Source organism: Gadus morhua, chromosome 23, assembly GCF_902167405.1.
Source record: "Gadus morhua chromosome 23, gadMor3.0, whole genome shotgun sequence".
NCBI classification, from domain to species: Eukaryota; Metazoa; Chordata; class Actinopteri; order Gadiformes; family Gadidae; genus Gadus; species Gadus morhua.
Genome location: NC_044070.1, coordinates 50646 through 75529, shown reverse-complemented (window position 1 = coordinate 75529; position 24884 = coordinate 50646). Strand labels below are relative to the sequence as shown.

The 24884-nt window shown below is 47.6% G+C and overlaps 40 non-coding genes and 4 pseudogenes across 40 annotated transcripts; all 44 read left to right on the top strand.

Annotated features, from left to right (window-relative positions):
• The first annotated feature begins 1155 nt into the window (after positions 1-1155).
• LOC115537803 (5S ribosomal RNA) lies at positions 1156-1274 on the top strand. The gene has a single exon (XR_003974895.1). It is a non-coding gene; the product is annotated as a 5S ribosomal RNA (ribosomal RNA).
• Positions 1275-1695: 421 nt separating this feature from the next.
• Positions 1696-1814, top strand: LOC115537839 (5S ribosomal RNA). The gene has a single exon (XR_003974932.1). It is a non-coding gene; the product is annotated as a 5S ribosomal RNA (ribosomal RNA).
• A 421-nt stretch (positions 1815-2235) lies between these two features.
• Positions 2236-2354, top strand: LOC115537903 (5S ribosomal RNA). Its single transcript, XR_003974984.1, has one exon. It is a non-coding gene; the product is annotated as a 5S ribosomal RNA (ribosomal RNA).
• A 421-nt stretch (positions 2355-2775) lies between these two features.
• Positions 2776-2894, top strand: LOC115537870 (5S ribosomal RNA). Its single transcript, XR_003974952.1, has one exon. It is a non-coding gene; the product is annotated as a 5S ribosomal RNA (ribosomal RNA).
• A 421-nt stretch (positions 2895-3315) lies between these two features.
• Positions 3316-3434, top strand: LOC115537904 (5S ribosomal RNA). Its single transcript, XR_003974985.1, has one exon. It is a non-coding gene; the product is annotated as a 5S ribosomal RNA (ribosomal RNA).
• Positions 3435-3855: 421 nt separating this feature from the next.
• Positions 3856-3974, top strand: LOC115537827 (5S ribosomal RNA). Its single transcript, XR_003974919.1, has one exon. It is a non-coding gene; the product is annotated as a 5S ribosomal RNA (ribosomal RNA).
• A 421-nt stretch (positions 3975-4395) lies between these two features.
• Positions 4396-4514, top strand: LOC115537902 (5S ribosomal RNA). The gene has a single exon (XR_003974983.1). It is a non-coding gene; the product is annotated as a 5S ribosomal RNA (ribosomal RNA).
• A 421-nt stretch (positions 4515-4935) lies between these two features.
• Positions 4936-5054, top strand: LOC115537826 (5S ribosomal RNA). Its single transcript, XR_003974918.1, has one exon. It is a non-coding gene; the product is annotated as a 5S ribosomal RNA (ribosomal RNA).
• Positions 5055-5475: 421 nt separating this feature from the next.
• LOC115537869 (5S ribosomal RNA) lies at positions 5476-5594 on the top strand. The gene has a single exon (XR_003974951.1). It is a non-coding gene; the product is annotated as a 5S ribosomal RNA (ribosomal RNA).
• Positions 5595-6015: 421 nt separating this feature from the next.
• LOC115537828 (5S ribosomal RNA) lies at positions 6016-6134 on the top strand. The gene has a single exon (XR_003974920.1). It is a non-coding gene; the product is annotated as a 5S ribosomal RNA (ribosomal RNA).
• A 435-nt stretch (positions 6135-6569) lies between these two features.
• Positions 6570-6688, top strand: LOC115537844 (uncharacterized; annotated as a pseudogene).
• A 421-nt stretch (positions 6689-7109) lies between these two features.
• LOC115537835 (5S ribosomal RNA) lies at positions 7110-7228 on the top strand. Its single transcript, XR_003974928.1, has one exon. It is a non-coding gene; the product is annotated as a 5S ribosomal RNA (ribosomal RNA).
• A 421-nt stretch (positions 7229-7649) lies between these two features.
• LOC115537832 (5S ribosomal RNA) lies at positions 7650-7768 on the top strand. The gene has a single exon (XR_003974925.1). It is a non-coding gene; the product is annotated as a 5S ribosomal RNA (ribosomal RNA).
• A 421-nt stretch (positions 7769-8189) lies between these two features.
• LOC115537801 (5S ribosomal RNA) lies at positions 8190-8308 on the top strand. Its single transcript, XR_003974894.1, has one exon. It is a non-coding gene; the product is annotated as a 5S ribosomal RNA (ribosomal RNA).
• Positions 8309-8743: 435 nt separating this feature from the next.
• Positions 8744-8862, top strand: LOC115537893 (5S ribosomal RNA). The gene has a single exon (XR_003974974.1). It is a non-coding gene; the product is annotated as a 5S ribosomal RNA (ribosomal RNA).
• Positions 8863-9283: 421 nt separating this feature from the next.
• On the top strand, positions 9284-9402 carry LOC115537810 (5S ribosomal RNA). The gene has a single exon (XR_003974903.1). It is a non-coding gene; the product is annotated as a 5S ribosomal RNA (ribosomal RNA).
• Positions 9403-9823: 421 nt separating this feature from the next.
• On the top strand, positions 9824-9942 carry LOC115537831 (5S ribosomal RNA). Its single transcript, XR_003974924.1, has one exon. It is a non-coding gene; the product is annotated as a 5S ribosomal RNA (ribosomal RNA).
• Positions 9943-10363: 421 nt separating this feature from the next.
• LOC115537800 (5S ribosomal RNA) lies at positions 10364-10482 on the top strand. The gene has a single exon (XR_003974893.1). It is a non-coding gene; the product is annotated as a 5S ribosomal RNA (ribosomal RNA).
• Positions 10483-10917: 435 nt separating this feature from the next.
• Positions 10918-11036, top strand: LOC115537873 (5S ribosomal RNA). Its single transcript, XR_003974955.1, has one exon. It is a non-coding gene; the product is annotated as a 5S ribosomal RNA (ribosomal RNA).
• Positions 11037-11457: 421 nt separating this feature from the next.
• LOC115537842 (5S ribosomal RNA) lies at positions 11458-11576 on the top strand. The gene has a single exon (XR_003974935.1). It is a non-coding gene; the product is annotated as a 5S ribosomal RNA (ribosomal RNA).
• A 421-nt stretch (positions 11577-11997) lies between these two features.
• On the top strand, positions 11998-12116 carry LOC115537868 (5S ribosomal RNA). The gene has a single exon (XR_003974950.1). It is a non-coding gene; the product is annotated as a 5S ribosomal RNA (ribosomal RNA).
• Positions 12117-12537: 421 nt separating this feature from the next.
• Positions 12538-12656, top strand: LOC115537890 (5S ribosomal RNA). Its single transcript, XR_003974971.1, has one exon. It is a non-coding gene; the product is annotated as a 5S ribosomal RNA (ribosomal RNA).
• A 435-nt stretch (positions 12657-13091) lies between these two features.
• On the top strand, positions 13092-13210 carry LOC115537867 (5S ribosomal RNA). Its single transcript, XR_003974949.1, has one exon. It is a non-coding gene; the product is annotated as a 5S ribosomal RNA (ribosomal RNA).
• A 421-nt stretch (positions 13211-13631) lies between these two features.
• Positions 13632-13750, top strand: LOC115537899 (5S ribosomal RNA). Its single transcript, XR_003974980.1, has one exon. It is a non-coding gene; the product is annotated as a 5S ribosomal RNA (ribosomal RNA).
• A 435-nt stretch (positions 13751-14185) lies between these two features.
• On the top strand, positions 14186-14304 carry LOC115537838 (5S ribosomal RNA). Its single transcript, XR_003974931.1, has one exon. It is a non-coding gene; the product is annotated as a 5S ribosomal RNA (ribosomal RNA).
• A 421-nt stretch (positions 14305-14725) lies between these two features.
• On the top strand, positions 14726-14844 carry LOC115537814 (5S ribosomal RNA). The gene has a single exon (XR_003974906.1). It is a non-coding gene; the product is annotated as a 5S ribosomal RNA (ribosomal RNA).
• A 421-nt stretch (positions 14845-15265) lies between these two features.
• LOC115537822 (5S ribosomal RNA) lies at positions 15266-15384 on the top strand. Its single transcript, XR_003974915.1, has one exon. It is a non-coding gene; the product is annotated as a 5S ribosomal RNA (ribosomal RNA).
• Positions 15385-15805: 421 nt separating this feature from the next.
• LOC115537898 (5S ribosomal RNA) lies at positions 15806-15924 on the top strand. Its single transcript, XR_003974979.1, has one exon. It is a non-coding gene; the product is annotated as a 5S ribosomal RNA (ribosomal RNA).
• Positions 15925-16359: 435 nt separating this feature from the next.
• LOC115537864 (5S ribosomal RNA) lies at positions 16360-16478 on the top strand. Its single transcript, XR_003974947.1, has one exon. It is a non-coding gene; the product is annotated as a 5S ribosomal RNA (ribosomal RNA).
• A 421-nt stretch (positions 16479-16899) lies between these two features.
• LOC115537841 (5S ribosomal RNA) lies at positions 16900-17018 on the top strand. Its single transcript, XR_003974934.1, has one exon. It is a non-coding gene; the product is annotated as a 5S ribosomal RNA (ribosomal RNA).
• Positions 17019-17439: 421 nt separating this feature from the next.
• Positions 17440-17559, top strand: LOC115537811 (5S ribosomal RNA). The gene has a single exon (XR_003974904.1). It is a non-coding gene; the product is annotated as a 5S ribosomal RNA (ribosomal RNA).
• A 421-nt stretch (positions 17560-17980) lies between these two features.
• LOC115537888 (5S ribosomal RNA) lies at positions 17981-18099 on the top strand. The gene has a single exon (XR_003974969.1). It is a non-coding gene; the product is annotated as a 5S ribosomal RNA (ribosomal RNA).
• Positions 18100-18534: 435 nt separating this feature from the next.
• Positions 18535-18653, top strand: LOC115537863 (5S ribosomal RNA). Its single transcript, XR_003974946.1, has one exon. It is a non-coding gene; the product is annotated as a 5S ribosomal RNA (ribosomal RNA).
• A 421-nt stretch (positions 18654-19074) lies between these two features.
• Positions 19075-19193, top strand: LOC115537897 (5S ribosomal RNA). The gene has a single exon (XR_003974978.1). It is a non-coding gene; the product is annotated as a 5S ribosomal RNA (ribosomal RNA).
• Positions 19194-19628: 435 nt separating this feature from the next.
• On the top strand, positions 19629-19747 carry LOC115537845 (uncharacterized; annotated as a pseudogene).
• A 421-nt stretch (positions 19748-20168) lies between these two features.
• On the top strand, positions 20169-20287 carry LOC115537812 (5S ribosomal RNA). The gene has a single exon (XR_003974905.1). It is a non-coding gene; the product is annotated as a 5S ribosomal RNA (ribosomal RNA).
• Positions 20288-20708: 421 nt separating this feature from the next.
• Positions 20709-20827, top strand: LOC115537821 (5S ribosomal RNA). The gene has a single exon (XR_003974914.1). It is a non-coding gene; the product is annotated as a 5S ribosomal RNA (ribosomal RNA).
• A 421-nt stretch (positions 20828-21248) lies between these two features.
• On the top strand, positions 21249-21368 carry LOC115537833 (5S ribosomal RNA). The gene has a single exon (XR_003974926.1). It is a non-coding gene; the product is annotated as a 5S ribosomal RNA (ribosomal RNA).
• A 430-nt stretch (positions 21369-21798) lies between these two features.
• Positions 21799-21918, top strand: LOC115537847 (uncharacterized; annotated as a pseudogene).
• A 421-nt stretch (positions 21919-22339) lies between these two features.
• LOC115537872 (5S ribosomal RNA) lies at positions 22340-22458 on the top strand. The gene has a single exon (XR_003974954.1). It is a non-coding gene; the product is annotated as a 5S ribosomal RNA (ribosomal RNA).
• Positions 22459-22879: 421 nt separating this feature from the next.
• LOC115537846 (uncharacterized) lies at positions 22880-22998 on the top strand (annotated as a pseudogene).
• Positions 22999-23418: 420 nt separating this feature from the next.
• On the top strand, positions 23419-23537 carry LOC115537875 (5S ribosomal RNA). Its single transcript, XR_003974957.1, has one exon. It is a non-coding gene; the product is annotated as a 5S ribosomal RNA (ribosomal RNA).
• A 422-nt stretch (positions 23538-23959) lies between these two features.
• LOC115537859 (5S ribosomal RNA) lies at positions 23960-24078 on the top strand. Its single transcript, XR_003974942.1, has one exon. It is a non-coding gene; the product is annotated as a 5S ribosomal RNA (ribosomal RNA).
• Positions 24079-24501: 423 nt separating this feature from the next.
• On the top strand, positions 24502-24620 carry LOC115537891 (5S ribosomal RNA). The gene has a single exon (XR_003974972.1). It is a non-coding gene; the product is annotated as a 5S ribosomal RNA (ribosomal RNA).
• The last annotated feature ends 264 nt before the right edge of the window (positions 24621-24884 follow it).

The window sequence follows — 24884 nt, the reverse complement described above, 5'->3', positions numbered from 1 at the left end:
GACCAACACGGACTGTGAGTTAAGCGCCCGTGGTCGACTCGCTCGTTGAAACGGGGATCCATGTGTGAGCCACGGAATAACATTGTCATTTACTTGCATTGGAGTCAATTCCGTAGCCACATCACGGACCATTTAAGTGATACCGTGAGACCACCACGGACTGTGAGTTAAGCGCCCGTGGTCGACTCGCTCGTTGAAACGGGGATCCGTGTGTGAGCCACGGAATAACTGTGTCATTGACTTGCATTGGAGCCAATTCCGTAGCCACATCACGGACAATTTAAGTGATTCCGTGAGACCACCACCGACTGTGAGTTAAGCGCCCGTGGTCGACTCGCTCGTTGAAACGGGGATCCGTGTGTGAGCCACGGAATAACAGTGTCATTTACTTGCATTGGAGCAAATTCCGTGGCCACGTCACGGACGATTTAAGTGATTCCGTGAGACCAACACGGACTGTGAGTTAAGCACCCGTGGTCGACTCGCTCGTTGAAACGGGGATCCGTGTGTGAGCCACGGAATAAAAGTGTCATTTACTTGCATTGGAGCCAATTCCGTAGCCACATCACGGACAATTTAAGTGATTCCGTCAGACCAGCACAGATTTTGAGTCAAGCCCCCGCCGTGGTCAACTTTGGCACACACACAGATTGAAACGGGAATCTGTGTGTGTGTGCCACGGAATATCAGTGTCATTTACTTGCATTGGAGCAACTTCCGTGGACACATCAAGGACAATTTAAGTGTTTCAGTGAGACCACCACGGGTTTTGAATTAATCCCCGTGGGCGACTCGCTCGTTGAAACGGGGATCCGTGTGTGAGCCACGGAACATCAGTGTCATTAACTTGCATTGGAGCGAATTCCGTGGCCACATCACGGAAATCGGCGTGTTTCCGTGATGTGGCTACGGATTTCGAGTTAAGCGTCCGTAGTCATTACACGGATTCCTGTGAGATCAGGTTGAAACGATGACGCCCAAGCAGTGTAATGCATTGCGTTCAAATATGTAACTCTGAGTCTGGAATAACGTATTCATTCATTCATTATGGATCTAATCATTGTTTCTGTACAAGTCCCGTCTCTGGCCACGGCAGCGCTCTCACTCCTTACGTCCTCCCCCTGTATAAAAGCTAATATGGTCAAGTCTATAAATGCTTACGGCCATACCAACTTAGGCACGCCCGATCTCGTCTGATCTCGGAAGCTAAGCAGGGTCGGGCCTGGTTAGTACTTGGATGGGTGACCGCCTGGGAATACCAGGTGCTGTAAGCATTATACTTTTTCAACTCGAGCTCATTGGATGCAATGGCCTACCGTGCGCTGATCTTTAGCGCCCACTGTTTTGGAGAATTTAAGCAACATACAGACTCTGACGACGTCTCCTCAAACTCTATTTGTGAAACATGTGGACAGTGTAGTGACGTAGCAGAGAGCTGCAATGACGGCGGTCCACCTTAGTCCATCCCAGGTTTTGCAAGGCTACGTTTCTTCAAAAGATCACGCAAACGATGACGCCAAAGCAGTGTGATGCATTGCGTTCAAATATGTAACTCTGAGTCTGGAATAACGTATTCATTCATTCATTATGGATCTAATCATTGATTCTGTACGAGTCCCGCCTCTGGCCACGGCAGCGCTCTCACTCCTTACGTCCTCCCCCTGTATAAAAGCTAATATGGTCAAGTCTATAAATGCTTACGGCCATACCAACTTAGGCACGCCTGATCTCGTCTGATTTCGGAAGCTAAGCAGGGTCGGGCCTGGTTAGTACTTGGATGGGTGACCGCCTGGGAATACCAGGTGCTGTAAGCATTATACTTTTTCAACTCGAGCTCATTGGATACAATGGCCTACCGTGCGCTGATCTTTAGCGCCCACTGTTTTGGAAAATTTAAGCAACATACAGACTCTGACGACGTCTCCTCAAACTCTATTTGTGAAACATGTGGACAGTGTAGTGACGTAGCAGAGAGCTGCAATTACGGCGGTCCACCTTAGTCCATCCCAGGTTTTGCAACGCTAGGTTTCTTCAAAAGATCACGCAAACGATGACGCCAAAGCAGTGTAATGCATTGCGTTCAAATATGTAACTCTGAGTCTGGAATAACGTATTCATTCATTCATTATGGATCTAATCATTGTTTCTGTACAAGTCCCGTCTCTGGCCACGGCAGCGCTCTCACTCCTTACGTCCTCCCCCTGTATAAAAGCTAATATGGTCAAGTCTATAAATGCTTACGGCCTTACCACCTTAGGCACGCCCGATCTCGTCTGATCTCGGAAGCTAAGCAGGGTCGGGCCTGGTTAGTACTTGGATGGGTGACCGCCTGGGAATACCAGGTGCTGTAAGCATTATACTTTTTCAACTCGAGCTCATTGGATGCAATGGCCTACCGTGCGCTGATCTTTAGCGCCCACTGTTTTGGAGAATTTAAGCAACATACAGACTCTGACGACGTCTCCTCAAACTCTATTTGTGAAACATGTGGACAGTGTAGTGACGTAGCAGAGAGCTGCAATGACGGCGGTCCACCTTAGTCCATCCCAGGTTTTGCAACGCTACGTTTCTTCAAAAGATCACGCAAACGATGACGCCAAAGCAGTGTAATGCATTGCGTTCAAATATGTAACTCTGAGTCTGGAATAACGTATTTATTCATTCATTATGGATCTACTCATTGTTTCTGTACAAGTCCCGTCTCTGGCCACGGCAGCGCTCTCACTCCTTACGTCCTCCCCCTGTATAAAAGCTAATATGGTCAAGTCTATGAATGCTTACGGCCATACCACCTTAGGCACGCCCGATCTCGTCTGATCTCGGAAGCTAAGCAGGGTCGGGCCTGGTTAGTACTTGGATGGGTGACCGCCTGGGAATACCAGGTGCTGTAAGCAATACACTTTTTCAACTCGAGCTCATTGGATGCAATGGCCTACCGTGCGCTGATCTTTAGCACCCACTGTTTTGGAGAATTTAAGCAACATACAGACTCTGACGACGTCTCCTCAAACTCTATTTGTGAAACATTTGGACAGTGTAGTGACGTAGCAGAGAGCTGCAATGACGGCGGTCCACCTTAGTCCATCCCAGGTTTTGCAACGCTACGTTTCTTCAAAAGATCACGCAAACGATGACGCCAAAGCAGTGTAATGCATTGCGTTCGAATATGTAACTCTGAGTCTGGAATAACGTATTCATTCATTCATTATGGATCTAATCATTGTTTCTGTACGAGTCCCGTCTCTGGCCACGGCAGCGCTCTCACTCCTTACGTCCTCCCCCTGTATAAAAGCTAATATGGTCAAGTCTATAAACGCTTACGGCCATACCACCTTAGGCACGCCCGATCTCGTCTGATCTCGGAAGCTAAGCAGGGTCGGGCCTGGTTAGTACTTGGATGGTTGACCGCCTGGGAATACCAGGTGCTGTAAGCATTATACTATTTCAACTCGAGCTCATTGGATGCAATGGCCTACCGTGCGCTGATCTTTAGCGCCCACTGTTTTGGAGAATTTAAGCAACATACAGACTCTGACGACGTCTCCTCAAACTCTATTTGTGAAACATGTGGACAGTGTAGTGACGTAGCAGAGAGCTGCAATGACGGCGGTCCACCTTAGTCCATCCCAGGTTTTGCAACGCTACGTTTCTTCAAAAGATCACGCAAACGATGACGCCAAAGCAGTGTAATGCATTGCATTCAAATATGTAACTCTGAGTCTGGAATAACGTATTCATTCATTCATTATGGATCTAATCATTGTTTCTGTACTAGTCCCGTCTCTGGCCACGGCAGCGCTCTCACTCCTTACGTCCTCCCCCTGTATAAAAGCTAATATGGTCAAGTCTATAAATGCTTACGGCCATACCACCTTAGGCACGCCCGATCTCGTCTGATCTCGGAAGCTAAGCAGGGTCGGGGCTGGTTAGTACTTGGATGGGTGACCGCCTGGGAATACCAGGTGCTGTAAGCATTATACTTTTTCAACTCGAGCTCATTGGATGCAATGGCCTACCGTGCGCTGATCTTTAGCGCCCACTCTTTTGTAGAATTTAAGCAACATACAGACTCTGACGACGTCTCCTCAAACTCTATTTGTGAAACATGTGGACAGTGTAGTGACGTAGCAGAGAGCTGCAATGACGGCGGTCCACCTTAGTCCATCCCAGGTTTTGCAACGCTACGTTTCTTCAAAAGATCACGCAAACGATGACGCCAAAGCAGTGTGATGCATTGCGTTCAAATATGTAACTCTGAGTCTGGAATAACGTATTCATTCATTCATTATGGATCTAATCATTGTTTCTGTACGAGTCCCGTCTCTGGCCACGGCAGCGCTCTCACTCCTTACGTCCTCCCCCTGTATAAAAGCTAATATGGTCAAGTCTATAAACACTTACGGCCATACCACCTTAGGCACGCCCGATCTCGTCTGATCTCGGAAGCTAAGCAGGGTCGGGCCTGGTTAGTACTTGGATGGGTGACCGCCTGGGAATACCAGGTGCTGTAAGCATTATACTATTTCAACTCGAGCTCATTGGATGCAATGGCCTACCGTGCGCTGATCTTTAGCGCCCACTGTTTTGGAGAATTTAAGCAACATACAGACTCTGACGACGTCTCCTCAAACTCTATTTGTGAAACATGTGGACAGTGTAGTGACGTAGCAGAGAGCTGCAATGACGGCGGTCCACCTTAGTCCATCCCAGGTTTTGCAACGCTACGTTTCTTCAAAAGATCACGCAAACGATGACGCCAAAGCAGTGTGATGCATTGCGTTCAAATATGTAACTCTGAGTCTGGAATAACGTATTCATTCATTCATTATGGATCTAATCATTGTTTCTGTACTAGTCCCGTCTCTGGCCACGGCAGCGCTCTCACTCCTTACGTCCTCCCCCTGTATAAAAGCTAATATGGTCAAGTCTATAAATGCTTACGGCCATACCACCTTAGGCACGCCCGATCTCGTCTGATCTCGGAAGCTAAGCAGGGTCGGGGCTGGTTAGTACTTGGATGGGTGACCGCCTGGGAATACCAGGTGCTGTAAGCATTATACTTTTTCAACTCGAGCTCATTGGATGCAATGGCCTACCGTGCGCTGATCTTTAGCGCCCACTCTTTTGTAGAATTTAAGCAACATACAGACTCTGACGACGTCTCCTCAAACTCTATTTGTGAAACATGTGGACAGTGTAGTGACGTAGCAGAGAGCTGCAATGACGGCGGTCCACCTTAGTCCATCCCAGGTTTTGCAACGCTACGTTTCTTCAAAAGATCACGCAAACGATGACGCCAAAGCAGTGTGATGCATTGCGTTCAAATATGTAACTCTGAGTCTGGAATAACGTATTCATTCATTCATTATGGATCTAATCATTGTTTCTGTACAAGTCCCGTCTCTGGCCACGGCAGCGCTCTCACTCCTTACGTCCTCCCCCTGTATAAAAGCTAATATGGTCAAGTCTATAAATGCTTACGGCCATACCACCTTAGGCACGCCCGATCTCGTCTGATCTCGGAAGCTAAGCAGGGTCGGGCCTGGTTAGTACTTGGATGGGTGACCGCCTGGGAATACCAGGTGCTGTAAGCATTATACTTTTTCAACTCGAGCTCATTGGATGCAATGGCCTACCGTGCGCTGATCTTTAGCGCCCACTGTTTTGGAGAATTTAAGCAACATACAGACTCTGACGACGTCTCCTCAAACTCTATTTGTGAAACATGTGGACAGTGTAGTGACGTAGCAGAGAGCTGCAATGACGGCGGTTCACCTTAGTCCATCCCAGGTTTTGCAACGCTACGTTTCTTCAAAAGATCACGCAAACGATGACGCCAAAGCAGTGTGATGCATTGCGTTCAAATATGTAACTCTGAGTCTGGAATAACGTATTCATTCATTCATTATGGATCTAATCATTGATTCTGTACGAGTCCCGCCTCTGGCCACGGCAGCGCTCTCACTCCTTACGTCCTCCCCCTGTATAAAAGCTAATATGGTCAAGTCTATAAATGCTTACGGCCATACCAACTTAGGCACGCCTGATCTCGTCTGATCTCGGAAGCTAAGCAGGGTCGGGCCTGGTTAGTACTTGGATGGGTGACCGCCTGGGAATACCAGGTGCTGTAAGCATTATACTATTTCAACTCGAGCTCATTGGATGCAATGGCCTACCGTGCGATGATCTTTAGCGCCCACTGTTTTGGAGAATTTAAGCAACATACAGACTCTGACGACGTCTCCTCAAACTCTATTTGTGGAACATGTGGACAGTGTAGTGACGCTGCTAGCAGGGAGCAGCAGAGAGCTGCAATGACGGCGGTCCACCTTAATCCATCCCAGGTTTTGCAACACTACGTTTCTTCAAAAGATCACACAAACGATGACGCCCAAGCAGTGTAATGCATTGCGTTCAAATATGTAACTCTGAGTCTGGAATAACGTATTCATTCATTCATTATGGATCTAATCATTGTTTCTGTACAAGTCCCGTCTCTGGCCACGGCAGCGCTCTCACTCCTTACGTCCTCCTCCTGTATAAAAGCTAATATGGTCAAGTCTATAAATGCTTAAGGGCATACCACCTTAGGCACGCCTGATCTCGTCTGATCTCGGAAGCTAAGCAGGGTCGGGCCTGGTTAGTACTTGGATGGGTGACCGCCTGGGAATACCAGGTGCTGTAAGCATTAAACTTTTTCAACTCGAGCTCATTGGATGCAATGGCCTACCGTGCGCTGATCTTTAGCGCCCACTGTTTTGGAGAATTTAAGCAACATACAGACTCTGACGACGTCTCCTCAAACTCTATTTGTGAAACATGTGGACAGCGTAGTGACGTAGCAGAGAGCTGCAATGACGGCGGTCCACCTTAGTCCATCCCAGGTTTTGCAACGCTACGTTTCTTCAAAAGATCATGCAAACGATGACGCCAAAGCAGTGTAATGCATTGCGTTCAAATATGTAACTCTGAGTCTGGAATAACGTATTCATTCATTCATTATGGATCTAATCATTGTTTCTGTACGAGTCCCGTCTCTGGCCGCGGCAGCGCTCTCACTCCTTACGTCCTCCCCCTGTATAAAAGCTAATATGGTCAAGTCTATAAATGCTTACGGCCATACCAACTTAGGCACGCCCGATCTCGTCTGATCTCGGAAGCTAAGCAGGGTCGGGCCTGGTTAGTACTTGGATGGGTGACCGCCTGGGAACACCAGGTGCTGCAAGCATTATACTATTTCAACTCGAGCTCATTGGATGCAATGGCCTACCGTGCGCTGATCTTTAGCGCCCACTGTTTTGGAGAATTTAAGCAACATACAGACTCTGACGACGTCTCCTCAAACTCTATTTGTGAAACATGTGGACAGTGTAGTGACGTAGCAGAGAGCTGCAATGACGGCGGTCCACCTTAGTCCATCCCAGGTTTTGCAACGCTACGTTTCTTCAAAAGATCACGCAAACGATGACGCCAAAGCAGTGTAATGCATTGCGTTCAAATATGTAACTCTGAGTCTGGAATAACGTATTCATTCATTCATTATGGATATAATCATTGTTTCTGTACGAGTCCCGTCTCTGGCCACGGCAGCGCTCTCACTCCTTACGTCCTCCCCCTGTATAAAAGCTAATATGGTCTAGTCTATAAATGCTTACGGCCATACCAACTTAGGCACGCCCGATCTCGTCTGATCTCGGAAGCTAAGCAGGGTCGGGCCTGGTTAGTACTTGCATGGGTGACCGCCTGGGAATACCAGGTGCTGTAAGCATTATACTATTTCAACTCGAGCTCATTGGATGCAATGGCCTACCGTGCGCTGATCTTTGGCGCCCACTGTTTTGGAGAATTTAAGCAACATACAGACTCTGACGACGTCTCCTCAAACTCTATTTGTGAAACATGTGGACAGTGTAGTGACGTAGCAGAGAGCTGCAATGACGGCGGTCCACCTTAGTCCATCCCAGGTTTTGCAACGCTACGTTTCTTCAAAAGATCACGCAAACGATGACGCCAAAGCAGTGTAATGCATTGCATTCAAATATGTAACTCTGAGTCTGGAATAACGTATTCATTCATTCATTATGGATCTAATCATTGTTTCTTTACAAGTCCCGTCTCTGGCCACGGCAGCGCTCTCACTCCTTACGTCCTCCCCCTGTATAAAAGCTAATATGGTCAAGTCTATAAATGCTTACGGCCATACCACCTTAGGCACGCCCGATCTCGTCTGATCTCGGAAGCTAAGCAGGGTCGGGCCTGGTTAGTACTTGGATGGGTGACCGCCTGGGAATACCAGGTGCGGTAAGCATCATACTTTTTCAACTCGAGCTCATTGGATGCAATGGCCTACCGTGCGCTGATCTTTAGCGCCCACTGTTTTGGAGAATTTAAGCAACATACAGACTCTGACGACGTCTCCTCAAACTCTATTTGTGAAACATGTGGACAGTGTAGTGACGCTGCTAGCAGGGAGCAGCAGAGAGCTGCAATGACGGCGGTCCACCTTAATCCATCCCAGGTTTTGCAACGCTACGTTTCTTCAAAAGATCACACAAACGATGACGCCCAAGCAGTGTAATGCATTGCGTTCAAATATGTAACTCTGAGTCTGGAATAACGTATTCATTCATTCATTATGGATCTAATCATTGTTTCTGTACAAGTCCCGTCTCTGGCCACGGCAGCGCTCTCACTCCTTACGTCCTCCTCCTGTATAAAAGCTAATATGGTCAAGTCTATAAATGCTTACGGCCATACCACCTTAGGCACGCCTGATCTCGTCTGATCTCGGAAGCTAAGCAGGGTCGGGCCTGGTTAGTACTTGGATGGGTGACCGCCTGGGAATACCAGGTGCTGTAAGCATTAAACTTTTTCAACTCGAGCTCATTGGATGCAATGGCCTACCGTGCGCTGATCTTTAGCGCCCACTGTTTTGGAGAATTTAAGCAACATACAGACTCTGACGACGTCTCCTCAAACTCTATTTGTGAAACATGTGGACAGTGTAGTGACGTAGCAGAGAGCTGCAATGACGGCGGTCCACCTTAGTCCATCCCAGGTTTTGCAACGCTACGTTTCTTCAAAAGATCATGCAAACGATGACGCCAAAGCAGTGTAATGCATTGCGTTCAAATATGTAACTCTGAGTCTGGAATAACGTATTCATTCATTCATTATGGATCTAATCATTGTTTCTGTACGAGTCCCGTCTCTGGCCGCGGCAGCGCTCTCACTCCTTACGTCCTCCCCCTGTATAAAAGCTAATATGGTCAAGTCTATAAATGCTTACGGCCATACCAACTTAGGCACGCCCGATCTCGTCTGATCTCGGAAGCTAAGCAGGGTCGGGCCTGGTTAGTACTTGGATGGGTGACCGCCTGGGAACACCAGGTGCTGTAAGCATTATACTATTTCAACTCGAGCTCATTGGATGCAATGGCCTACCGTGCGCTGATCTTTAGCGCCCACTGTTTTGGAGAATTTAAGCAACATACAGACTCTGACGACGTCTCCTCAAACTCTATTTGTGAAACATGTGGACAGTGTAGTGACGTAGCAGAGAGCTGCAATGACGGCGGTCCACCTTAGTCCATCCCAGGTTTTGCAACGCTACGTTTCTTCAAAAGATCACGCAAACGATGACGCCAAAGCAGTGTAATGCATTGCGTTCAAATATGTAACTCTGAGTCTGGAATAACGTATTCATTCATTCATTATGGATATAATCATTGTTTCTGTACGAGTCCCGTCTCTGGCCACGGCAGCGCTCTCACTCCTTACGTCCTCCCCCTGTATAAAAGCTAATATGGTCTAGTCTATAAATGCTTACGGCCATACCAACTTAGGCACGCCCGATCTCGTCTGATCTCGGAAGCTAAGCAGGGTCGGGCCTGGTTAGTACTTGCATGGGTGACCGCCTGGGAATACCAGGTGCTGTAAGCATTATACTATTTCAACTCGAGCTCATTGGATGCAATGGCCTACCGTGCGCTGATCTTTGGCGCCCACTGTTTTGGAGAATTTAAGCAACATACAGACTCTGACGACGTCTCCTCAAACTCTATTTGTGAAACATGTGGACAGTGTAGTGACGTAGCAGAGAGCTGCAATGACGGCGGTCCACCTTAGTCCATCCCAGGTTTTGCAACGCTACGTTTCTTCAAAAGATCACGCAAACGATGACGCCAAAGCAGTGTAATGCATTGCATTCAAATATGTAACTCTGAGTCTGGAATAACGTATTCATTCATTCATTATGGATCTAATCATTGTTTCTTTACAAGTCCCGTCTCTGGCCACGGCAGCGCTCTCACTCCTTACGTCCTCCCCCTGTATAAAAGCTAATATGGTCAAGTCTATAAATGCTTACGGCCATACCACCTTAGGCACGCCCGATCTCGTCTGATCTCGGAAGCTAAGCAGGGTCGGGCCTGGTTAGTACTTGGATGGGTGACCGCCTGGGAATACCAGGTGCGGTAAGCATCATACTTTTTCAACTCGAGCTCATTGGATGCAATGGCCTACCGTGCGCTGATCTTTAGCGCCCACTGTTTTGGAGAATTTAAGCAACATACAGACTCTGACGACGTCTCCTCAAACTCTATTTGTGAAACATGTGGACAGTGTAGTGACGCTGCTAGCAGGGAGCAGCAGAGAGCTGCAATGACGGCGGTCCACCTTAATCCATCCCAGGTTTTGCAACGCTACGTTTCTTCAAAAGATCACACAAACGATGACGCCCAAGCAGTGTAATGCATTGCGTTCAAATATGTAACTCTGAGTCTGGAATAACGTATTCATTCATTCATTATGGATCTAATCATTGTTTCTGTACAAGTCTCGTCTCTGGCCACGGCAGCGCTCTCACTCCTTACGTCCTCCTCCTGTATAAAAGCTAATATGGTCAAGACTATAAATGCTTACGGCCATACCACCTTAGGCACCCCCGATCTCGTCTGATCTCGGAAGCTAAGCAGGGTCGGGCCTGGTTAGTACTTGGATGGGTGACCGCCTGGGAATACCAGGTGCTGTAAGCATTATACTTTTTCAACTCGAGCTCATTGGATGCAATGGCCTACCGTGCGCTGATCTTTAGCGCCCACTGTTTTGGAGAATTTAAGCAACATACAGACTCTGACGACGTCTCCTCAAACTCTATTTGTGAAACATGTGGACAGTGTAGTGACGTAGCAGAGAGCTGCAATGACGGCGGTCCACCTTAGTCCATCCCAGGTTTTGCAACGCTACGTTTCTTCAAAAGATCACGCAAACGATGACGCCAAAGCAGTGTGATGCATTGCGTTCAAATATGTAACTCTGAGTCTGGAATAACGTATTCATTCATTCATTATGGATCTAATCATTGATTCTGTACGAGTCCCGCCTCTGGCCACGGCAGCGCTCTCACTCCTTACGTCCTCCCCCTGTATAAAAGCTAATATGGTCAAGTCTTTAAATGCTTACGGCCATACCAACTTATGCACGCCCGATCTCGTCTGATCTTGGAAGCTAAGCAGGGTCGGGCCTGGTTAGTACTTGGATGGGTGACCGCCTGGGAATACCAGGTGCTGTAAGTATTATACTATTTCAATTCGAGCTCATTGGATGCAATGGCCTACCGTGCGCTGATCTTTAGCGCCCACTGTTTTGGAGAATTTAAGCAACATACAGACTCTGACGACGTCTCCTCAAACTCTATTTGTGAAACATGTGGACAGTGTAGTGACGTAGCAGAGAGCTGCAATGACGGCGGTCCACCTTAGTCCATCCCAGGTTTTGCAACGCTACGTTTCTTCAAAAGATCACGCAAACGATGACGCCAAAGCAGTGTAATGCATTGCATTCAAACATGTAACTCTGAGTCTGGAATAACGTATTCATTCATTCATTATGGATCTAATCATTGTTTCTGTACAAGTCCCGTCTCTGGCCACGGCAGCGCTCTCACTCCTTACGTCCTCCCCCTGTATAAAAGCTAATATGGTCAAGTCTATAAATGCTTACGGCCATACCACCTTAGGCACGCCCGATCTCGTCTGATCTCGGAAGCTAAGCAGGGTCGGGCCTGGTTAGTACTTGGATGGGTGACCGCCTGGGAATACCAGGTGCTGTAAGCATTATACTATTTCTACTTGAGCTCATTGGATGCAATGGCCTACCGTGCGCTGATTTTTAGCGCCCACTGTTTTGGAGAATTTAAGCAACATACAGACTCTGACGACGTCTCCTCAAACTCTATTTGTGAAACATGTGGACAGTGTAGTGACGTAGCAGAGAGCTGCAATTACGGCGGTCCACCTTAGTCCATCCCAGGTTTTGCAACGCTAGGTTTCTTCAAAAGATCACGCAAACGATGACGCCAAAGCAGTGTAATGCATTGCGTTCAAATATGTCACTCTGAGTCTGGAATAACGTATTCATTCATTCATTATGGATCTAATCATTGTTTCTGTACAAGTCCCGTCTCTGGCCACGGCAGCGCTCTCACTCCTTACGTCCTCCCCCTGTATAAAAGCTAATATGGTCAAGTCTATAAATGCTTACGGCCATACCACCTTAGGCATGCCCGATCTCGTCTGATCTCGGAAGCTAAGCAGGGTCGGGCCTGGTTAGTACTTGGATGGGTGACCGCCTGGGAATACCAGGTGCTGTAAGCATTATACTTTTTCAACTCGAGCTCATTGGATGCAATGGCCTACCGTGCGCTGATCTTTAGCGCCCACTGTTTTGGAGAATTTAAGCAACATACAGACTCTGACGACGTCTCCTCAAACTCTATTTGTGAAACATGTGGACAGTGTAGTGACGCTGCTAGCAGGGAGCAGCAGAGAGCTGCAATGACGGCGGTCCACCTTAGTCCATCCCAGGTTTTGCAACGCTACGTTTCTTCAAAAGATCACGCAAACGATGACGCCAAAGCAGTGTGATGCATTGCGTTCAAATATGTAACTCTGAGTCTGGAATAACGTATTCATTCATTCATTATGGATCTAATCATTGATTCTGTACGAGTCCCGCCTCTGGCCACGGCAGCGCTCTCACTCCTTACGTCCTCCCCCTGTATAAAAGCTAATATGGTCAAGTCTATAAATGCTTACGGCCATACCACCTTAGGCACGCCCGATCTCGTCTGATCTCGGAAGCTAAGCAGGGTCGGGCCTGGTTAGTACTTGGATGGGTGACCGCCTGGGAATACCAGGTGCTGTAAGCATTATACTTTTTCAACTCGAGCTCATTGGATGCAATGGCCTACCGTGCGCTGATCTTTAGCGCCCACTCTTTTGTAGAATTTAAGCAACATACAGACTCTGACGACGTCTCCTCAAACTCTATTTGTGAAACATGTGGACAGTGTAGTGACGTAGCAGAGAGCTGCAATGACGGCGGTCCACCTTAGTCCATCCCAGGTTTTGCAACGCTACGTTTCTTCAAAAGATCACGCAAACGATAACGCCAAAGCAGTGTAATGCATTGCGTTCAAATATGTAACTCTGAGTCTGGAATAACGTATTCATTCATTCATTATGGATCTAATCATTGATTCTGTACGAGTCCCGCCTCTGGCCACGGCAGCGCTCTCACTCCTTACGTCCTCCCCCTGTATAAAAGCTAATATGGTCAAGTCTATAAATGCTTACGGCCAAACCACCTTAGGCACGCCCGATCTCGTCTGATCTCGGAAGCTAAGCAGGGTCGGGCCTGGTTAGTACTTGGATGGGTGACCGCCTGGGAATACCAGGTGCTGTAAGCATCATACTTTTTCAACTCGAGCTCATTGGATGCAATGGCCTACCGTGCGCTGATCTTTAGCGCCCACTGTTTTGGAGAATTTAAGCAACATACAGACTCTGACGACGTCTCCTCAAACTCTATTTGTGAAACATGTGGACAGTGTAGTGACGCTGCTAGCAGGGAGCAGCAGAGAGCTGCAATGACGGCGGTCCACCTTAATCCATCCCAGGTTTTGCAACGCTACGTTTCTTCAAAAGATCACACAAACGATGACGCCCAAGCAGTGTAATGCATTGCGTTCAAATATGTAACTCTGAGTCTGGAATAACGTATTCATTCATTCATTATGGATCTAATCATTGTTTCTGTACAAGTCCCGTCTCTGGCCACGGCAGCGCTCTCACTCCTTACGTCCTCCCCCTGTATAAAAGCTAATATGGTCAAGTCTATAAATGCTTACGGCCATACCAACTTAGGCACGCCCGATCTCGTCTGATCTCGGAAGCTAAGCAGGGTCGGGCCTGGTTAGTACTTGGATGGGTGACGGCCTGGGAATACCAGGTGCTGTAAGCATTATACTATTTCAACTCGAGCTCATTGGATGCAATGGCCTACCGTGCGCTGATCTTTAGCGCCCACTGTTTTGGAGAATTTAAGCAACATACAGACTCTGACGACGTCTCCTCAAACTCTATTTGTGAAACATGTGGACAGTGTAGTGACGTAGCAGAGAGCTGCAATGACGGCGGTCCACCTTAGTCCATCCCAGGTTTTGCAACGCTACGTTTCTTCAAAAGATCACGCAAACGATGACGCCAAAGCAGTGTGATGCATTGCGTTCAAATATGTAACTCTGAGTCTGGAATAACGTATTCATTCATTCATTATGGATCTAATCATTGATTCTGTACGAGTCCCGCCTCTGGCCACGGCAGCGCTCTCACTCCTTACGTCCTCCCCCTGTATAAAAGCTAATATGGTCAAGTCTATAAATGCTTACGGCCATACCAACTTATGCACGCCCGATCTCGTCTGATCTCGGAAGCTAAGCAGGGTCGGGCCTGGTTAGTACTTGGATGGGTGACCGCCTGGGAATACCAGGTGCTGTAAGCATTATACTATTTCAACTCGAGCTCATTGGATGCAATGGCCTACCGTGCGCTGATCTTTAGCGCCCACTGTTTTGGAGAATTTAAGCAACATACAGACTCTGACGACGTCTCCTCAAACTCTATTTGTGAAACATGTGGACAGTGTAGTGACGTAGCAGAGAGCTGCAATGACGGCGGTCCACCTTAGTCCATCCCAGGTTTTGCAACGCTACGTTTCTTCAAAAGATCACGCAAACGATGACGCCAAAGCAGTGTAATGCATTGCGTTCAAATATGTAACTCTGAGTCTGGAATAACGTATTCATTCATTCATTATGGATCTAATCATTGTTTCTGTACAAGTCCCGTCTCTGGCCACGGCAGCGCTCTCACTCCTTACGTCCTCCCCCTGTATAAAAGCTAATATGGTCAAGTCTATAAATGCTTACGGCCATACCACCTTAGGCACGCCCGATCTCGTCTGATCTCGGAAGCTAAGCAGGGTCGGGCCTGGTTAGTACTTGGATGGTTGACCGCCTGGGAATACCAGGTGCTGTAAGAAATATACTTTTTCAACTCGAGCTCATTGGATGCAATGGCCTACCGTGCGCTGATCTTTAGCGCCCACTGTTTTGGAGAATTTAAGCAACATACAGACTCTGACGACGTCTCCTCAAACTCTATTTGTGAAACATGTGGACAGTGTAGTGACGTAGCAGAGAGCTGCAATGACGGCGGTCCACCTTAGTCCATCCCAGGATTTGCAACGCTACGTTTCTTCAAAAGATCACGCAAACGATGACGCCAAAGCAGTGTAATGCATTGCATTCAAATATGTAACTCTGAGTCTGGAATAACGTATTCATTCATTCATTATGGATCTAATCATTGTTTCTGTACAAGTCCCGTCTCTGGCCACGGCAGCGCTCTCACTCCTTACGTCCTCCCCCTGTATAAAAGCTAATATGGTCAAGTCTATAAATGCTTACGGCCAAACCACCTTAGGCACGCCCGATCTCGTCTGATCTCGGAAGCTAAGCAGGGTCGGGCCTGGTTAGTACTTGGATGGGTGACCGCCTGGGAATACCAGGTGCTGTAAGCATTATACTTTTTCAACTCGAGCTCATTGGATGCAATGGCCTACCGTGCGCTGATCTTTAGCGCCCACTGTTTTGGAGAATTTAAGCAACATACAGACTCTGACGACGTCTCCTCAAACTCTATTTGTGAAACATGTGGACAGTGTAGTGACGCTGCTAGCAGGGAGCAGCAGAGAGCTGCAATGACGGCGGTCCACCTTAATCCATCCCAGGTTTTGCAACGCTACGTTTCTTCAAAAGATCACACAAACGATGACGCCCAAGCAGTGTAATGCATTGCGTTCAAATATGTAACTCTGAGTCTGGAATAACGTATTCATTCATTCATTATGGATCTAATCATTGTTTCTGTACAAGTCCCGTCTCTGGCCACGGCAGCGCTCTCACTCCTTACGTCCTCCTCCTGTATAAAAGCTAATATGGTCAAGACTATAAATGCTTACGGCCATACCACCTTAGGCACGCCCGATCTCGTCTGATCTCGGAAGCTAAGCAGGGTCGGGCCTGGTTAGTACTTGGATGGGTGACCGCCTGGGAATACCAGGTGCTGTAAGCATTATACTTTTTCAACTCGAGCTCATTGGATGCAATGGCCTACCGTGCGCTGATCTTTAGCGCCCACTGTTTTGGAGAATTTAAGCAACATACAGACTCTGACGACGTCTCCTCAAACTCTATTTGTGAAACATGTGGACAGTGTAGTGACGTAGCAGAGAGCTGCAATGACGGCGGTCCACCTTAGTCCATCCCAGGTTTTGCAACGCTACGTTTCTTCAAAAGATCACGCAAACGATGACGCCAAAGCAGTGTGATGCATTGCGTTCAAATATGTAACTCTGAGTCTGGAATAACGTATTCATTCATTCATTATGGATCTAATCATTGATTCTGTACGAGTCCCGCCTCTGGCCACGGCAGCGCTCTCACTCCTTACGTCCTCCCCCTGTATAAAAGCTAATATGGTCAAGTCTATAAATGCTTACGGCCATACCAACTTATGCACGCCCGATCTCGTCTGATCTTGGAAGCTAAGCAGGGTCGGGCCTGGTTAGTACTTGGATGGGTGACCGCCTGGGAATACCAGGTGCTGTAAGTATTATACTATTTCAACTCGAGCTCATTGGATGCAATGGCCTACCGTGCGCTGATCTTTAGCGCCCACTGTTTTGGAGAATTTAAGCAACATACAGACTCTGACGACGTCTCCTCAAACTCTATTTGTGAAACATGTGGACAGTGTAGTGACGTAGCAGAGAGCTGCAATGACGGCGGTCCACCTTAGTCCATCCCAGGTTTTGCAACGCTACGTTTCTTCAAAAGATCACGCAAACGATGACGCCAAAGCAGTGTAATGCATTGCATTCAAATATGTAACTCTGAGTCTGGAATAACGTATTCATTCATTCATTATGGATCTAATCATTGTTTCTGTACAAGTCCCGTCTCTGGCCACGGCAGCGCTCTCACTCCTTACGTCCTCCCCCTGTATAAAAGCTAATATGGTCAAGTCTATAAATGCTTACGGCCATACCACCATTAGGCACGCCCGATCTCGTCTGATCTCGGAAGCTAAGCAGGGTCGGGCCTGGTTAGTACTTGGATGGGTGACCGCCTGGGAATACCAGGTGCTGTAAGCATTATACTATTTCTACTTGAGCTCATTGGATGCAATGGCCTACCGTGCGCTGATCTTTAGCGCCCACTGTTTTGGAGAATTTAAGCAACATACAGACTCTGACGACGTCTCCTCAAACTCTATTTGTGAAACATGTGGACAGTGTAGTGACGTAGCAGAGAGCTGCAATTACGGCGGTCCACCTTAGTCCATCCCAGGTTTTGCAACGCTAGGTTTCTTCAAAAGATCACGCAAACGATGACGCCAAAGCAGTGTAATGCATTGCGTTCAAATATGTCACTCTGAGTCTGGAATAACGTATTCATTCATTCATTATGGATCTAATCATTGTTTCTGTACAAGTCCCGTCTCTGGCCACGGCAGCGCTCTCACTCCTTACGTCCTCCCCCTGTATAAAAGCTAATATGGTCAAGTCTATAAATGCTTACGGCCATACCACCTTAGGCATGCCCGATCTCGTCTGATCTCGGAAGCTAAGCAGGGTCGGGCCTGGTTAGTACTTGGATGGGTGACCGCCTGGGAATACCAGGTGCTGTAAGCATTATACTTTTTCAACTCGAGCTCATTGGATGCAATGGCCTACCGTGCGCTGATCTTTAGCGCCCACTGTTTTGGAGAATTTAAGCAACATACAGACTCTGACGACGTCTCCTCAAACTCTATTTGTGAAACATGTGGACAGTGTAGTGACGCTGCTAGCAGGGAGCAGCAGAGAGCTGCAATGACGGCGGTCCACCTTAGTCCATCCCAGGTTTTGCAACGCTACGTTTCTTCAAAAGATCACGCAAACGATGACGCCAAAGCAGTGTGATGCATTGCGTTCAAATATGTAACTCTGAGTCTGGAATAACGTATTCATTCATTCATTATGGATCTAATCATTGATTCTGTACGAGTCCCGCCTCTGGCCACGGCAGCGCTCTCACTCCTTACGTCCTCCCCCTGTATAAAAGCTAATATGGTCAAGTCTATAAATGCTTACGGCCATACCACCTTAGGCACGCCCGATCTCGTCTGATCTCGGAAGCTAAGCAGGGTCGGGCCTGGTTAGTACTTGGATGGGTGACCGCCTGGGAATACCAGGTGCTGTAAGCATTATACTTTTTCAACTCGAGCTCATTGGATGCAATGGCCTACCGTGCGCTGATCTTTAGCGCCCACTCTTTTGTAGAATTTAAGCAACATACAGACTCTGACGACGTCTCCTCAAACTCTATTTGTGAAACATGTGGACAGTGTAGTGACGTAGCAGAGAGCTGCAATGACGGCGGTCCACCTTAGTCCATCCCAGGTTTTGCAACGCTACGTTTCTTCAAAAGATCACGCAAACGATAACGCCAAAGCAGTGTAATGCATTGCGTTCAAATATGTAACTCTGAGTCTGGAATAACGTATTCATTCATTCATTATGGATCTAATCATTGATTCTGTACGAGTCCCGCCTCTGGCCACGGCAGCGCTCTCACTCCTTACGTCCTCCCCCTGTATAAAAGCTAATATGGTCAAGTCTATAAATGCTTACGGCCAAACCACCTTAGGCACGCCCGATCTCGTCTGATCTCGGAAGCTAAGCAGGGTCGGGCCTGGTTAGTACTTGGATGGGTGACCGCCTGGGAATACCAGGTGCTGTAAGCATTATACTTTTTCAACTCGAGCTCATTGGATGCAATGGCCTACCGTGCGCTGATCTTTAGCGCCCACTGTTTTGGAGAATTTAAGCAACATACAGACTCTGACGACGTCTCCTCAAACTCTATTTGTGAAACATGTGGACAGTGTAGTGACGCTGCTAGCAGGGAGCAGCAGAGAGCTGCAATGACGGCGGTCCACCTTAATCCATCCCAGGTCTTGCAACGCTAAGTTTCTTCAAAAGATCATACAAACGATGACGCCCAAGCAGTGTGATGCATTGCGTTCAAATATGTAACTCTGAGTCTGGAATAACGTATTCATTCATTCATTATGGATCTAATCATTGATTCTGTACGAGTCCCGCCTCTGGCCACGGCAGCGCTCTCACTCCTTACGTCCTCCCCCTGTATAAAAGCTAATATGGTCAAGTCTATAAATGCTTACGGCGATACCAACTTAGGCACGCCCGATCTCGTCTGATCTCGGAAGCTAAGCAGGGTCGGGCCTGGTTAGTACTTGGATGGGTGACGGCCTGGGAATACCAGGTGCTGTAAGCATTATACTATTTCAACTCGAGCTCATTGGATGCAATGGCCTACCGTGCGCTGATCTTTAGCGCCCACTGTTTTGGAGAATTTAAGCAACATACAGACTCTGACGACGTCTCCTCAAACTCTATTTGTGAAACATGTGGACAGTGTAGTGACGTAGCAGAGAGCTGCAATGACGGCGGTCCACCTTAGTCCATCCCAGGTTTTGCAACGCTACGTTTCTTCAAAAGATCACGCAAACGATGACGCCAAAGCAGTGTGATGCATTGCGTTCAAATATGTAACTCTGAGTCTGGAATAACGTATTCATTCATTCATTATGGATCTAATCATTGATTCTGTACGAGTCCCGCCTCTGGCCACGGCAGCGCTCTCACTCCTTACGTCCTCCCCCTGTATAAAAGCTAATATGGTCAAGTCTATAAATGCTTACGGCCATACCAACTTATGCACGCCCGATCTCGTCTGATCTCGGAAGCTAAGCAGGGTCGGGCCTGGTTAGTACTTGGATGGGTGACCGCCTGGGAATACCAGGTGCTGTAAGCATTATACTATTTCAACTCGAGCTCATTGGATGCAATGGCCTACCGTGCGCTGATCTTTAGCGCCCACTGTTTTGGAGAATTTAAGCAACATACAGACTCTGACGACGTCTCCTCAAACTCTATTTGTGAAACATGTGGACAGTGTAGTGACGTAGCAGAGAGCTGCAATGACGGCGGTCCACCTTAGTCCATCCCAGGTTTTGCAACGCTACGTTTCTTCAAAAGATCACGCAAACGATGACGCCAAAGCAGTGTAATGCATTGCGTTCAAATATGTAACTCTGAGTCTGGAATAACGTATTCATTCATTCATTATGGATCTAATCATTGTTTCTGTACAAGTCCCGTCTCTGGCCACGGCAGCGCTCTCACTCCTTACGTCCTCCCCCTGTATAAAAGCTAATATGGTCAAGTCTATAAATGCTTACGGCCATACCACCTTAGGCACGCCCGATCTCGTCTGATCTCGGAAGCTAAGCAGGGTCGGGCCTGGTTAGTACTTGGATGGTTGACCGCCTGGGAATACCAGGTGCTGTAAGAAATATACTTTTTCAACTCGAGCTCATTGGATGCAATGGCCTACCGTGCGATGATCTTTAGCGCCCACTGTTTTGGAGAATTTAAGCAACATACAGACTCTGACGACGTCTCCTCAAACTCTATTTGTGAAACATGTGGACAGTGTAGTGACGTAGCAGAGAGCTGCAATGACGGCGGTCCACCTTAGTCCATCCCAGGATTTGCAACGCTACGTTTCTTCAAAAGATCACGCAAACGATGACGCCAAAGCAGTGTAATGCATTGCATTCAAATATGTAACTCTGAGTCTGGAATAACGTATTCATTCATTCATTATGGATCTAATCATTGTTTCTGTACAAGTCCCGTCTCTGGCCACGGCAGCGCTCTCACTCCTTACGTCCTCCCCCTGTATAAAAGCTAATATGGTCAAGTCTATAAATGCTTACGGCCATAACCACCTTAGGCACGCCCGATCTCGTCTGATCTCGGAAGCTAAGCAGGGTCGGGCCTGGTTAGTACTTGGATGGGTGACCGCCTGGGAATACCAGGTGCTGTAAGCATTATACTTTTTCAACTCGAGCTCATTGGATGCAATGGCCTACCGTGCGCTGATCTTTAGCGCCCACTGTTTTGGAGAATTTAAGCAACATACAGACTCTGACGACGTCTCCTCAAACTCTATTTGTGAAACATGTGGACAGTGTAGTGACGCTGCTAGCAGGGAGCAGCTGCAATGACGGCGGTCCACCTTAAGTCCATCCCAGGTTTTGCAACGCTACGTTTCTTCAAAAGATCAGAGCAAACGATGACGCCCAAGCAGTGTAATGCATTGCGTTCAAATATGTAACTCTGAGTCTGGAATAACGTATTCATTCATTCATTATGGATCTAATCATTGTTTCTGTACAAGTCCCGTCTCTGGCCACGGCAGCGCTCTCACTCCTTACGTCCTCCTCCTGTATAAAAGCTAATATGGTCAAGTCTATAAATGCTTACGGCCATACCACCTTAGGCACGCCCTGATCTCGTCTGATCTCGGAAGCTAAGCAGGGTCGGGCCTGGTTAGTACTTGGATGGGTGACAGCCTGGGAATACCAGGTGCTGTAAGCATTATACTTTTTCAACTCGAGCTCATTGGATGCAATGGCCTACCGTGCGCTGATCTTTAGCGCCCACTGTTTTGGAGAATTTAAGCAACATACAGACTCTGACGACGTCTCCTCAAACTCTATTTGTGAAACATGTGGACAGTGTAGTGACGTAGCAGAGAGCTGCAATGACGGCGGTCCACCTTAGTCCATCCCAGGTTTTGCAACGCTACGTTTCTTCAAAAGATCACGCAAACGATGACGCCAAAGCAGTGTGATGCATTGCGTTCAAATATGTAACTCTGAGTCTGGAATAACGTATTCATTCATTCATTATGGATCTAATCATTGATTCTGTACGAGTCCCGTCTCTGGCCACGGCAGCGCTCTCACTCCTTACGTCCTCCCCCTGTATAAAAGCTAATATGGTCAAGTCTATAAATGCTTACGGCCATACCACCTTATGCACGCCCGATCTCGTCTGATCTCGGAAGCTAAGCAGGGTCGGGCCTGGTTAGTACTTGGATGGGTGACCGCCTGGGAATACCAGGTGCTGTAAGCATTATACTATTTCAACTCGAGCTCATTGGATGCAATGGCCTACCGTGCGCTGATCTTTAGCGCCCACTGTTTTGGAGAATTTAAGCAACATACAGACTCTGACGACGTCTCCTCAAACTCTATTTGTGAAACATGTGGACAGTGTAGTGACGTAGCAGAGAGCTGCAATGACGGCGGTCCACCTTAGTCCATCCCAGGTTTTGCAACGCTACGTTTCTTCAAAAGATCACGCAAACGATGACGCCAAAGCAGTGTGATGCATTGCGTTCAAATATGTAACTCTGAGTCTGGAATAACGTATTCATTCATTCATTATGGATCTAATCATTGATTCTGTACGAGTCCCGTCTCTGGCCACGGCAGCGCTCTCACTCCTTACGTCCTCCCCCTGTATAAAAGCTAATATGGTCAAGTCTATAAATGCTTACGGCCATACCAACTTAGGCACGCCCGATCTCGTCTGATATCGGAAGCTAAGCAGTGTCGGGCCTGGTTAGTACTTGGATGGGTGACCGCCTGGGAATACCAGGTGCTGTAAGCATTATACTATTTCAACTCGAGCTCATTGGATGCAATGGCCTACCGTGCGCTGATCTTTAGCGCCCACTCTTTTGTAGAATTTAAGCAACATACAGACTCTGACGACGTCTCCTCAAACTCTATTTGTGAAACATGTGGACAGTGTAGTGACGTAGCAGAGAGCTGCAATGACGGCGGTCCACCTTAGTCCATCCCAGGTTTTGCAACGCTACGTTTCTTCAAAAGATCACGCAAACGATGACGCCAAAGCAGTGTAATGCATTGCGTTCAAATATGTAACTCTGAGTCTGGAATAACGTATTCATTCATTCATTATGGATCTAATCATTGTTTCTGTACAAGTCCCGTCTCTGGCCACGGCAGCGCTCTCACTCCTTACGTCCTCCCCCTGTATAAAAGCTAATATGGTCAAGTCTATAATGCTTACGGCTATACCACCTTAGGCACGCCCGATCTCGTCTGATCTCGGAAGCTAAGCAGGGTCGGGCCTGGTTAGTACTTGGATGGGTGACCGCCTGGGAATACCAGGTGCTGTAAGCATTATACTATTTCAACTCGAGCTCATTGGATGCAATGGCCTACCGTGCGCTGATCTTTAGCGCCCACTGTTTTGGAGAATTTAAGCAACATACAGACTCTGACGACGTCTCCTCAAACTCTATTTGTGAAACATGTGGACAGTGTAGTGACGTAGCAGAGAGCTGCAATGACGGCGGTCCACCTTAGTCCATCCCAGGTTTTGCAACGCTACGTTTCTTCAAAAGATCACGCAAACGATGACGCCAAAGCAGTGTGATGCATTGCGTTCAAATATGTAACTCTGAGTCTGGAATAACGTATTCATTCATTCATTATGGATCTAATCATTGATTCTGTACGAGTCCCGTCTCTGGCCACGGCAGCGCTCTCACTCCTTACGTCCTCCCCCTGTATAAAAGCTAATATGGTCAAGTCCTATAATTGCTTACGGCCATACCACCTTAGGCACGCCCGATCTCGTCTGATCTCGGAAGCTAAGCAGGGTCGGGCCTGGTTAGTACTTGGATGGGTGACCGCCTGGGAATACCAGGTGCTGTAAGCATTATACTTTTTCAACTCGAGCTCATTGGATGCAATGGCCTACCGTGCGCTGATCTTTAGCGCCCACTGTTTTGGAGAATTTAAGCAACATACAGACTCTGACGACGTCTCCTCAAACTCTATTTGTGAAACACTGTGGACAGTGTAGTGACGTAGCAGAGAGCTGCAATGACGGCGGTCCACCTTAGTCCATCCCAGGTTTTGCAACGCTACGTTTCTTCAAAAGATCACGCAAACGATGACGCCAAAGCAGTGTGATGCATTGCGTTCAAATATGTAACTCTGAGTCTGGAATAACGTATTCATTCATTCATTATGGATCTAATCATTGATTTCTGTACGAGTCCCGTCTCTGGCCACGGCAGCGCTCTCACTCCTTACGTCCTCCCCCTGTATAAAAGCTAATATGGTCAAGTCTATAAATGCTTACGGCCATACCACCTTAGGCACGCCTGATCTCGTCTGATCTCGGAAGCTAAGCAGGGTCGGGCCTGGTTAGTACTTGGATGGGTGACCACCTGGGAATACCAGGTGCTGTAAGCATTATACTATTTCAACTCGAGCTCATTGGATGCAATGGCCTACCGTGCGCTGATCTTTAGCGCCCACTGTTTTGGAGAATTTAAGCAACATACAGACTCTGACGACGTCTCCTCAAACTCTATTTGTGAAACATGTGGACAGTGTAGTGACGTAGCAGAGAGCTGCAATGACGGCGGTCCACCTTAGTCCATCCCAGGTTTTGCAACGCTACGTTTCTTCAAAAGATCACGCAAACGATGACGCCAAAGCAGTGTAATGCATTGC